The 12,274-nt window shown below is 51.7% G+C and overlaps 1 pseudogene; it reads left to right on the forward strand.

Moving 5' to 3' along the window:
* Nucleotides 1-9,309: 9,309 nt before the first annotated feature.
* LOC134376245 (ADP-ribosylation factor-like protein 5A) lies at nt 9,310-10,332 on the forward strand (annotated as a pseudogene).
* The last annotated feature ends 1,942 nt before the right edge of the window (nt 10,333-12,274 follow it).

Below are 12,274 nucleotides of genomic sequence, written 5' to 3' on the forward strand. Positions count from 1 at the left end.
GCCGGTCACGAAAAAGACAAAAAAAAAAATGAAGATGGAAAAGCTACAAGATGGGAAGAGGCTAGGTCCCCAACACCATAAAGCTATCATCTAGCTCTGGACTGCTTTCATTCAGATTGATATGAGAGAGGAAAAAAACGATTTTCTTGACTAGGAGGCAGTTGTTATTTTAGTTTTTCTTATAGCTTTGAGTCTGCATCTCACCAGTGCATTTTGTCCAATGAATGGACAGATTGTTGAATAGCAGAAGGAATAGTCACATCCAGGCCCACATACATATATCCATGCACAAAGACTATATGTACTTCAGCCTCGGTGAGAGCAACATCCAAGTGGAATGAAAAAATTCATGGCTGGAGGAGCTAGCTCTAAACCTGGCACAGCCACTAGCTTGCTGTGTGCCCCTGGATAACCTATGTGGCCTCTCTAGATCCCATATTCCTCTGCTGTAAACCAGGCTTAGCAAATTAGTGGAATCTATGCAATTTAAAGATGTTTCTTAGTCTTCACAATTCCATTTCTAGGAATCCATTCCCAGAGAAATTCTCACTTCATAGCCCATGAACACAGATGCAAAGATGCAGCTTCAGCTTTATTTGTGAAGCAAAAACTTGGAAATATTCTTAAAAGCAATTAAATAAACCGGCACATTCATGGTCTGGAGCATGAGACAGCTGACCATAGCCAAAGGGAATTCTCTAGTGATACCCGCTGTCACAAAATGATACTGCAGCTCAGCTCAGCTCAGCTAGGGTATTGGGAATTTAAAGAAAAAAAGAGGTTCAGGGCAGCTGTGGGGGTAGTTTGGGAAGCCCGAGTAGGGAGAGATTTGGAAGGAAGGTCAAGGCAAGGAAGTGGCCTGATGTGGAGGTCAGAAGCATAGATCTGGGTAATTCCAGTTTCACTACTCTTTAGTCCATTTCTGCGATGCTATAACAGAATACCTGAGACTGGGTAATTTATAAAGAAAAGAGGTTTGGTTGGCTCATGATTCTGTAGGCTGGAAAGTCCAAGATTAGGCTACTGCGTCTAGTGAAGACCTCAGGCTGATTTCACTGATGGCAGAAAGCAGAGGGGAGCTGGCGTGTGCAAGGAGATCGCCTGGTGAGAGAGGAGCGAGAGAGAAACCAAGGAAACTGACTCTTTTTAACAACCCACACTCACAGGAATGATTCCATTTCTGAGAGAGCTCACTCTGTCTCCAGGGAGGGCATTAATCTATTTATGAGGGATCTGCCCCCATGACCCAAGCACCTCCCGACACTGCCACACTGGGGATTGTATTAGTCCATTTCTGTTGCTTCTAAAAGGATACCTGAAACTGGGTAATTTATGAAGAAATGAAATTTGTTTCTTACAGTTTTGAAAGCCAGGCAGTCCAAAATCCAGGGAGTACATCTGGTGAGGGCTTTCTTGTCTCTCTGAAATGACACAGGGAATCACATGGTGAGTGGCCTGAGCGAGAGTGAGCTAACCTACTCCTTTGCTCTCCTTTTAAAGCCATCAGAACCATGCCCATTACCACTCATTAAACATCAACCCATTACACCACGAACAGATCAATCCATTCACAAGGGCGTGGTCCTTGGATCCAATCACCTTTCAAAGGCCCCACCTTTCAAATACCATAACTGGATTTCCCACCATCTTAACACTGCTATAGTGGAGATTAAGTTTCCAATACATGAACTTTTTGGGGGCACATTTGACCCACAGCAGGGATCAATGCACCCATGGAGCCAGTCCCCACCAAAGTATCCCAATGGGCACAGCACCCTCTGAAGTACCCCATGGGACCAGTCCCAACCCAAAGTACGCCCATAGGATTAGCTCCTACCCAACTGCACCTTCGGGCCCAGCCCACCTCCAACTGCACCCATGGGCCCAGTGCCCATCAAAGTACCTCCACAGGCCAAGCCTCCCTCAAAGTGTCCCCAAGGACACAACCTCGCCAAAGTGCACCCAAGGGCTCAGCCCCTATGCAACTGCACCCATGGGCCCAGCACCCCAAGAAATGCACCCATGGGCCCAGTTTCCTCAAAAGTATACCCACATGCCCTGTCCCCACCCAAGTGCGCACATGCTCCCAGGACACCTCCAGCTGCACCCACGGCCACAGGCCCCCTGGGCCCAAACTGCACCCCTGAGCCAAACACCCCCAACTGCACTCATGGTCCCACCCCTACCAAAGAGGACCCACGAGCCCACTCCCACCCAACTGTACCTACGGGCCAGCCAGTCCCAATGGCACAGAATCCTCTGGCACAGCCCTCCCCCAAAAGCATCATTGGGCCCAGCTCCCCCCCAAGGTACCCCTACAGGCCCAGCCCCCCAAAAGTGCACCCAGGAGCCCAGGTCCCCAAAAATATACCCACAGACGCAGACCCTACCCAACAGCACCCATGGGCCAAGCCCCCACAGAAGTGCAGCCAGGAGCCCAGCCCCCGCCAACTGCACCCCATGGGCCCAGCACCCCAAAAATTGCACCCATGTGCCCAGCTCCTACCTACCTGCACCCACGAGTTCAGCCCCCACCAAAGCACTACCATCGGCCCAGCTGCCCCCAACTGCAACCACTGGCCTAGCCCTCACAAAAGTGCACCCATTGGCACAGCCCCCACCCAACTGCACCCACAGGCCCAGCCCCCACCAAACTGTACCCATAGACCCACACCTTCAAAAGTAGACCCATGGGTCCAGGCCCCCGGTAAGTGCACCCACGAACCCAGCCCCACCCCAACTGCACCCACAAGCCAAGCCCCCACTAAACTGTACCCATAGACCCACACCTTCAAAAGTGGACCCATGGGTCCAGGCCCCCAGTAAGTGCACCCACGAACCCAGCTCCACCCCAACTGCACCCACAAGCCCAGCCCCAACCCAACTGCACCCAAATACACCCACGGGCCCAGCTCCCACTCAACTACATACACAGCCCTCCTCAAAGCACATGCACGGGCCCTGCATCCCCCAAAACACTACCATGGGCCCACCCCAACCAAAGCACTACCACTAGCCAAGCACCCACCCAAATACACCCCCGACCCAGCCCTCAGAAAAGTGTACCCATGGGCCCAGCCCCCACCCAACTACAACCACAGGCCCAGCCCCCACCAAACCATATCCACTGGCCCACCCACCACCCAACTGCACCCATAGGCCAACCTCCACCACAGTACATCCACAGGCCCATCCCACACCTAACTGCCCCCTTGGGCCCAAGCCCCACCAACTGCCCTTAAGGGCCCAGCCCCCCACCCAACTGCACTCACACCTGTGTTCTGTTTTTTTATTCTCCTAACACGTCATCTTTCATCACTTACTGATCAAATTCTACTCAACCTTGAAGATCCAACTCAGATGTCACCCCACTGTAGCCATCCCTACTCACCTTCTTTCACCTGGCTTTTGTCCTGAGACTTCTCTTTTACATTCACAGTCACCATTCCATGATGTTGACACAGGAGGTGTTCAGTTTCCCTGGGTTTGGGTTTCAGGACACACCTCTGGCTTTCCAGCCGCTCCCTGAAGTCTTAGGCCCCCTCCTCTGGGTTCTTCCCTGGAGGAAAGTTACAGTTGCCAGCTAGACTTATTTTTAGCACCAACATGGGGAAAATGAGACCACAAGGTGCTGGCTTATGCAAATCCGGTGGCTGGGCATGCTCAGGAGAGAGCACAGGCATTCTTGAATGTGCCCAGTGCACGCCACAGGGTCTGACCAACAAACACACTCCAGGAAGAGACAGACTCAGCATGTCCAAGACTAATGTTCCATCAATGGGAGCCACCCCCTTAACTGAATATTTCTTAGGTAAAGAAACTATGGACTCCAAAATCCCGGCTGAAGGCAGGGTTGTTGCTTCCTCTCCTGGAGGCAGCCTGCGCTTCCCTGGCTGAGGAGTGTGGGCTTTACTTTGTATAGAACTTACCTTCAGCAGGTGGCTGCTCAGACTCTTGAGCCAGCCTGCGCTCTGTACTGAACTGATATATTTCTTGCTTTTGAGTTAGACTTGATGTCTGCACTGAACTGACCTTTGTGTTACACTTGGTGTGGGCCCGGCTCAGTCTCTGCAGCTAGGCCACATTGTCTCTATGGAACCTGCATTTCTGTATTTCTTCTCTGTTCTATTAAACTAATTCTCACTTTTTACCATGACTCTGTTCTTGAATTCTTTCCTGTGGTGAAGTCAAGAACCTGATAAGAGGACTGGGAGGGTTGAGGACGACTATCAGCCCCACACCCCACTCCCCTGTTAGGACCCTACCTCCGACTTTGGTGTCATTTAGTCTCACAGCTTTAAACACCTCCTACATACCAAAGACCCCCAAATTTATATTTCTAGTCTTTTTTTTTTTTTTGTCTTTTTCGTGACCAGTACTCAGCCAGTGAGTGCACCGGCCAGTCCTATATAGGATCCGAACCTGCGGCGGGAGCGTCGCTCCGCTCCCAGCGCCGCACTCTCCCAAGTGCTCCACGGGCTCAGCCCTATATTTCTAGTCTTAAACCAGCCTGCCACCAAAGTGCACCTTGAACCAGCCCCTACCACCTGTACCCACTGGCCCTGCCACCACCCAACTACACCCACAGGCCCAGTGCCCCCCAATGCACCCACAGTGCCATTCCCCATCAAAGTACCCCAATGGGCCCAGCCCCCCCCCAAAGTACCTCATGGGACCAGTCCAAACCCAAAGTACACCCATAGCACCAGCCCCTACCCAACTGCACCTTTGGGCCCAGCCCACCTCCAACCCATGAGCCCAGTCCCCACCAAAGTACCCCCACTGGCCAAGCCTCCCTCAAAGTACCCCCAAGGACTCAGCCTCTCCAAAGTACACCCAAGGGCTCAGCCCCTATGCAATTGCACCCAAGGGCCCCACACACCACCACCCCCACTGCACTCATGGGCCATGCCCCCACAGAAGTGCAGCCAGGAGCCCAGCCCCCACCAACTGCACCCATGGGCCCAGCTTCCTCAAAAGTACGCCCACAGGCCCTGCCCTCACCCAAGTGCACACACGCTCCTAAGACACCCCCCCGCTGCTCCCATGGCCACAGCCCCCCCACCGAAGCTGCACCCCTGAGCCCAACACCCCCAACTGCACCCACAGTCCCACCCCTACCAAAGTGCACCCATGTACCCAGCTCCCACACAACTGCACCTATGGGCCAGCCAGTCCCAACGGCACCCACAGGCCTGGCCCCCACTCAACTACATATACAGCCCTACTCAAAGCACATGCACGGGCCCTGCACCACCCAAAGCACTACCACGAACCCACCCCAACCAAAGCACTACTACTGGCCCAGCCCCACCCAACTGCACCCACAGGCCCAGGCCCACCAATTGCACCCAAGTGTCCAGCACCACCCAACCGCACCCACGGCCCCAGCCCCCACCCAACTGCATGCACACATCCAGCCCCCACAAACTGTAGCCACGGGCCCAGCCCCCACCAAAGTGCATGCACATGCCCAGCCCCAACGTGACTGTAGCCCCAGCCCCACCTTGCCACCCATGGACCCAGACCACACCTAAGTTAAACCACAGGCCTAGACCCAACACAGTGAACCTACCAACCCAGGCCCCACCAAGTGTACAAACGGGCTCAGGCCCCCGAAATGCACCCAAGGGCCCTGCCCCCAGAAATGTGCACCAACAGGCTTAGCCCCAATACAAATGCACACAAGTGCCCAGCCCCTACCCAACTGCACCCACCGGCCCAGCCACCACCCAACTGTACCCAGTGGTCCAGGCACACCAACTGCACCCGAGTGTCCGGTACCACCCAACTGCACCCACAGGTCCTGCCCCCATCCACCTGCACTCATGGCCCCCACCTCCCACCCAACTGAACCCACGGGCCAAGCCCCTACAGAAATGCAGCCACGGATGCAGCCCCTGCAAACTGCACCCACAGGCCCAGTACCACAAAAAGTGCACCCATGGGCCCAGTTTCCCCAAAAGAACATCCACAGGCTCTGACCCCACCCAAGTGCACCCATGGGCCCAGCAACCACACATAGCCACCCATGGGGCCAACCCCCCCCAAAGCACACCCACGGGGTCAGCCCCCCCCAAAGCACACCCATGCATCATACCCCCACCCAAATGCACACATGGAACCAGGACACCCTATCTGCACCCATGGGTCCAGGCCCCCTGCAGTTGTATCCCTGAGCTCACCACCCCCAACTGCACCCATGGTCCCACCCCTACCAAAGTGCACCCAAGGCAACGGCTTCCACCTAACTACACCTATGGGCCAGCCAGTCCCAACTGTACCCACAGGCACAGAACCCTCTGGTGCAGCCCTCCCCCAAAAGCACCATTGGGACCAGCATCCTCCCAAGGTACTCCCACAGACCCAGCACCCCAAAAGTATACCCAGGAGCCCAGGTCCCCAAAAGTATACCCACAGAACCAGCCCCCACCGAAGTGCACCCATGAGCCCAGGCCCTATCCAAATGCATCCACAGGCCCTTCCCTACCCATCTGCATTTATGGGGCCAGTGCCCCCCAAAACACACCCACGTGCCCAATCCCCACCCAAGTGCATGCAGGGGCGCAGCTCCCACCCAGCTCTACCTATGTGCCCAGCCTGCACAAAGGTGCACCTGCAGGTCCAGCACCCCACAAGTGCACTTGCAAATCCACCTCCCACCGACTGTAGCCACAGGTCCAGTCCCCATCAAAGCACACACATGGGCCCTGCTCCTGCAAAGCATTACCATGGGCCCAGTCCCCACCAAAGTACTACCACTGGCCTAGCCGCCCCCAACTGCAACCACAGGCCTAAGCCCTCAGAAAAGTGCACCAATGGGCCCAGCCCGTACCCAACCATGCCCACGGGCCCAGCCCCCACCAAATTGTAACCAAGGACCCATACCTCTGAAAGTGGAGCCATGGGTCCAGGCCCCCTGCAAGTGCACCCATGAACACAGCTCCACCTTACCTGCACCCACAAGCCCAGCCCCCACCACATGCACCCACTGGTCCTGCACTCACCTCGCCTGGGGCTGTGTCTTCCAGAGAGCTGCCTCACTGCTGGGCCAATGTCCCTGGCTGGGAGGCATTCAATAAAGGACCATTCTGATTACAAAGAAGAGGAGATGGACGTGGCAAAGCTCCTACAAGAGGCAGCCCCTCCCTGGTCCTGTGGTTCCCTGCTCAGGACAGTTGACCTGGCTCAGGCCACTCCCACCTCTCCAAGAGCTCCTGGACCTCTGCTTGTACACTTGGCTCCCTATGTGTCTGTCCCTATGAATCTTCAACCCAGAACCAAGCTGGGGTCTCAATAAAGGAAAAAAATTTCTATCAAGCAGAAGAGAGGCTGTCTTGCTTTTCTCCTGGAAAAATATACCCCAATCCATTTTCCCACAAGCAGTTTCTACACCACGTGTGCCCACCCTCAAAACATGGCCCAGTCCTGTGCACAGCACTGAGACCCAGAGGCCATGGGAGTCTGCTAAAAACAGCTCTCGACATTCCCTGCTCTGAACTGGGTACCCAAGGCGACCTCACTGTGACCTTGAAACACCTCGACTCCCCTCCTGGGCCTCAGTTTCCCCACTTGGAAAAGGATGAGGGTGGACTAGATGCCACCTTATCCTGTGCTCCCAAATAAGACAAAATCAGAGACAACAACATGCATCAAACTCTGGGAGCTCCTGCCTCCCCGTGCAGGCAAGGTCCTTCACTGGAGCCTAACATGGGCTTCACGTTGTGTAGAGAATACAGAGGGCAGCAGATGCATGCTGGGGCTAAATCCTGTGAATGATGATGATCTGGTCCAAGCCCCAGGCCTGACACTTTCGGAGGCCATTTACACACACTTGGTCCCAGCGCCCACTGCAGAACGTCCCATTCTTCAAGCAGGACCAACCAGGCAGGGCCCCAGGGAGTCCTGGGGTTGGGGGGAGAGTCTCTTGCCCTGACACCCCCCAGGCAGGGCATGCCACCCCTCGTGGTCCCTCCCTCGGGTCTCCTCCCCAGGCCCTGCAGGACCCAGTCCACGGAGGATGGGTTGAGCAGGCACTAGACAGACCTCTGACCCCTGGCTCCAGTCCAAAGAGAAAGTCCAAGGACCCAGGCGTGGGGCCTCCAGGGGTCAGGTTAGTTCCTCGAACCTACACCTCAGCCAAGAACCCCCACCCCACCAGCAAGCCTAGGGCTTCACACTTACAGACACCAGGACAGAGGCGCCTCAGAGACATCTGGGGAACAGCTCCGGTTCGGAACCCATAGGGCCCTCCAACTACTCGGGGACTTCACTCCCAAGCACTGCTGCTACCCTCAGGAACTCTCCAGGGCCACCCTCTCACCTCCAGCGCGGCCCCTGCCCAGAAGGCCCCCCGGGTCGGAGGCTGCTCACCCCCAGGGCCCTCCGGGTCAGGGGCTTTCATCCCAGGGCCTTCGGGTCGAAACCCTACGAAGCGGTGGCCTCACCCTGCTCGTCCCCCGACCCCACCTCCCCGACCCCTGGCCACGACTTCCCGGTCCCCCCGACCCCCGGCTGCCAGTCCCCCCGATCCCCAGGTCCTCGGTCCTCCCGACCCCTGGCTCCCCGGTCCCCCCGAACCTCGGCTCCCCAGCTCCTCGGCTCTCCCGACCCCCGGCTTCCCAGTCCCTCCGACCCCCGGCCTCTCCTCACCGGCCGCGGAGTCTCCGCAGATGCCGGGCAGCGCAAACACCAGCAGCACGAGCAGCGAGGACACCATTTCACTTCCGCGCGCCTCCGCAAACCGCCGCCGTGGCTGCCTCCACCGTTATCAGAACCAGCGGGGGCGCGACCGGGAGCGCGCACGCAGGGCGGTGTCGCGGGGCGGGGCGCACTCGGGGCACGCCGGACGCCCCGCCTGCGCACGCGCCGGCTCGGGCAGGCTCGCGTTACGGAGGCCGGGCGAGGGTGGCGGCAGCAGCGATGGCAGCACGCGACCCCGGGGTGCTGCGCTCCTAGCCTGGAAAGGCGCGTCCCAGCGTTGCTAGGATACGGGGGCGTGGCCTGCCAGGATGGGCGGGAGCCTTGTGAGAAAGAAAAATAAAAAATGATAAAAAAGTGGTTGCAATGGTCAACTTTTATTATGTAAATGTTATCGCAGTTACGAGAAAAAAAGTTTTAAGTCAGGAGAGAGGGAGCTGATAAAAATACCTGGACGGGCAGACTACGTGGCGGCGACGTCCGCGAGCCAGGCGAGTGCCGGCGGCAGCGGCGGGGTCTCGCGTGCGGCGGGGCGGCCTGGGCTTCGGCCTCCCTCCGGAAGTGGGGCCGGCGGCCAGGGCGGGAGCAGCAGCAGCAGAGGCGGAGGCTCCGGCGCGTCTCTCTCACCTTCAGCCTGAGCCAGGGGAGGCCAGGCGGCCCGGGTGGCTGGAGGGAGAATGGGAATTCTCTTCACCAGGATACGGAGACTGTTCAGTCACCAAGAGCACAAAGTTATCATTGTTGGACTGGATGATTCAGGGAAAACTACCATCCTGTCCCGATTTTCTATGAATGAAGTTGTACATAGGAAGTAACGTGGAAGAGATAGTGATAAACAATACACGTTTCCTAATGTGGGATACTGCTGATTAAAATGATCGGAGACGCGAAGGAAGACACAGCAGACGAGATTCAGGTGAAGAGCGGGGGGGGGGCCACTGCTCTCTCAGGCGAGTAGCCCCGACCCACCCACTGATACAGCTTTTATTTCATTTAGCAAGCTTGTGCATGCGAGATAAGCATTAATGCATAAATTCTGTCATACTTTTCTCAAGAGCAGAAGGCCCGTTACCTCCCTTCTCAAGCACTTGGTTATCTATAATGCGCGTCCTGGGAATATCCCAAGAAAGTGTTCTCACAACTTCAAGCGTTCTCAAGGATTGTTTGCAATCCTTGACATTTCTTGGTTAACTCGTTTGCGAGTTCACCAAGTGAACACGTCCTTGGGTGCTGACCACAGAAGTCCATTAACCATTTCCTTCAGGATACTGGTGGCCAAGAATCTTCGTTTTTCCTGAAACACTTACTGTACCGACATGGAGTTTGTAATAGTTGTGGTGGACAGTACAGACAGAGGATTTCTGTAACTAGAGAAAAACTCTATGTTAGCGCGTGAGGCCCTAAGGAAAGCTGGATTGATTTTTGCTAATAAACAAGATGTTAAAGAATGCATGACTGTAGCAGAAATCTCCCAGTTTTCTGAAACTCACGTCTATTAAAGATCACCAGTGGCATACCCAGGCATGCTATTCTCTTCCTGGCGAGGGATTGTGCCAGGGGCCTGAATGGATGATGTCACGACTTAAGATGATATGTTCTCTACTGACCTCTTCTCATAGACTGTATAAATGAAGTGATGTACTTTACCTGAAAGCTGCAAAAATTCATGGTTTAGATATATTTATAATAAACTGATTTAAGCTTTTTCTATAAGAAAAATTAAGACCACTTATTTGAAAACAAAGATGAAGTCTCACCTTCCAATTTGCTTTCTCAATAGTTTTTTCCAAAGTGAGTTATTAAAGCTGTGATTGACATTTTTCTCATAGTGAATCCTCTCAGGACATTGTGTAGCCTGTGCTAAGTACAAAGGGAGAGGAAGACATCTTGAACTTTAAGAGCTTTATTATCAGTATACCCCCTCCCTAGTTGAATGTTGTTCTTTTGTTGAGTCAAAATACCAATCAGCACAGATGCTCAGTTTCCAACATTTTAAAATGTGATGTTACTTATGAAAAGCATTTTGCATAAGGTTATATATGTATTATGTATATACCTCAAGTTCAAGTTAATGGCTTTGATTTGTGTTCTAAAGAAAAGCAAATAACACAAAAATTAATAATATCCTAGTTATAACCATAATGAGATATATACTGGTACTGGTGTTAAGTGCCATTTTGTACTTTTCCTCTATGTTCTCTGTATGGTACTACGACCCTCCCAAATCATTGAGCTCCTCTTAAAAAAAAAAGAAAAAGGAAAAACTTGATCTTGTGTACCTATTTTTTTGTTGATCAGTCACACACAGAAACATGTAATTCAACTGAGTGGTATATCTGTCGGATTCTTAGTTTGTATTACTAATGGACAGAATTACACAGCTATTATCGGATTATTCCTTCAGTTGGTCTTTAGGTCATCTAAATTACTGAATAAATTGTTAATACATTAATCAATCATAAATTGTGATTAAAATTATCAAGCATGAATTGAAAACTGTTGTGTGAATCATGCCTACCCAGAGAAGTAATACTATAAATACTATTAAATAATTTGTCTACAGTCTTTTTAAGTATTAAATTATATGTCAAGCAGTTAAAGTGAATTTGAGAGTTAAAGTAAGGCATATTTTCCAAGCAACATGGATAATTTCTTAATTTGCAAATTTCTTATTTTAGTGGGAATTGGAATAGTTTGACATTTTTTGTTTCTGTAAAATTTTTTTTTTTTAAAGATGACTGGTAAGGGGATCTTAACCCTTGACTTGGTGCATTTTAACCCTTGACTTGTCAGCACCATGCTCACCCAGTGAGCTAACTGACCATCTCTATGTAGGGATCCAAACCCGCGGCCTTGGTGTTATCAGCACTATACTCTCCCAAGTGAGCCACGGGCTGGCCCTCATTTCTGTTAAATTTCTTGTATCTTCTTCCACTACATAAATGCATTGTTTGATAACTATAAAATGCAATTTTTTAAAATGCTTTTCAGAATTCGGTTTAAAAATTTATTGACATGATATATTATTTGTACTGAGAAGTAACTTGACCCAAAATACCTTTTATGTTTGCTCAGGGTATTTTTTTTCAATATCTAAAAGGTGAAGATATTTCTGTTGTAACTGTAAACAGACATTCTAAATGTGTTAAAACATATTCTTGTATACTCTGTTTGTATATTTTTCATACCCTGAAAATCTGAAGGTTAATTCAAACTGGCATGTATTAGAATATTCAAGAAAAAAAAAAACCTACCTTTAATACCAGCCTTTTAAATTTTGTCAAGATTTTGATGAGGAATAATAGTACAAGTTATAATCACTGATAGCACTTTGAAAGTTCTTTTCTATAAAATATAAAATACTCAATATCTAAATCCAAGTCAGGCATGGGAGATCAGTGTTTATCATTAGATGTTTTGTGTTTTATACTTACAGTGTTCAAAATGCAATTATAACATTTAATATTTGTCAACATGCTTTTACAAAAGTAAATCCTAAACTACTAAAAAAAATGTGAAAGTCTTTTACCTCCTTGGTTACATTTATTTGTATGTAATGTATTCTTTTTGATGT

This window comes from Cynocephalus volans, chromosome 1 (genome assembly GCF_027409185.1).
Source record: "Cynocephalus volans isolate mCynVol1 chromosome 1, mCynVol1.pri, whole genome shotgun sequence".
NCBI lineage: Eukaryota > Metazoa > Chordata > Mammalia > Dermoptera > Cynocephalidae > Cynocephalus > Cynocephalus volans.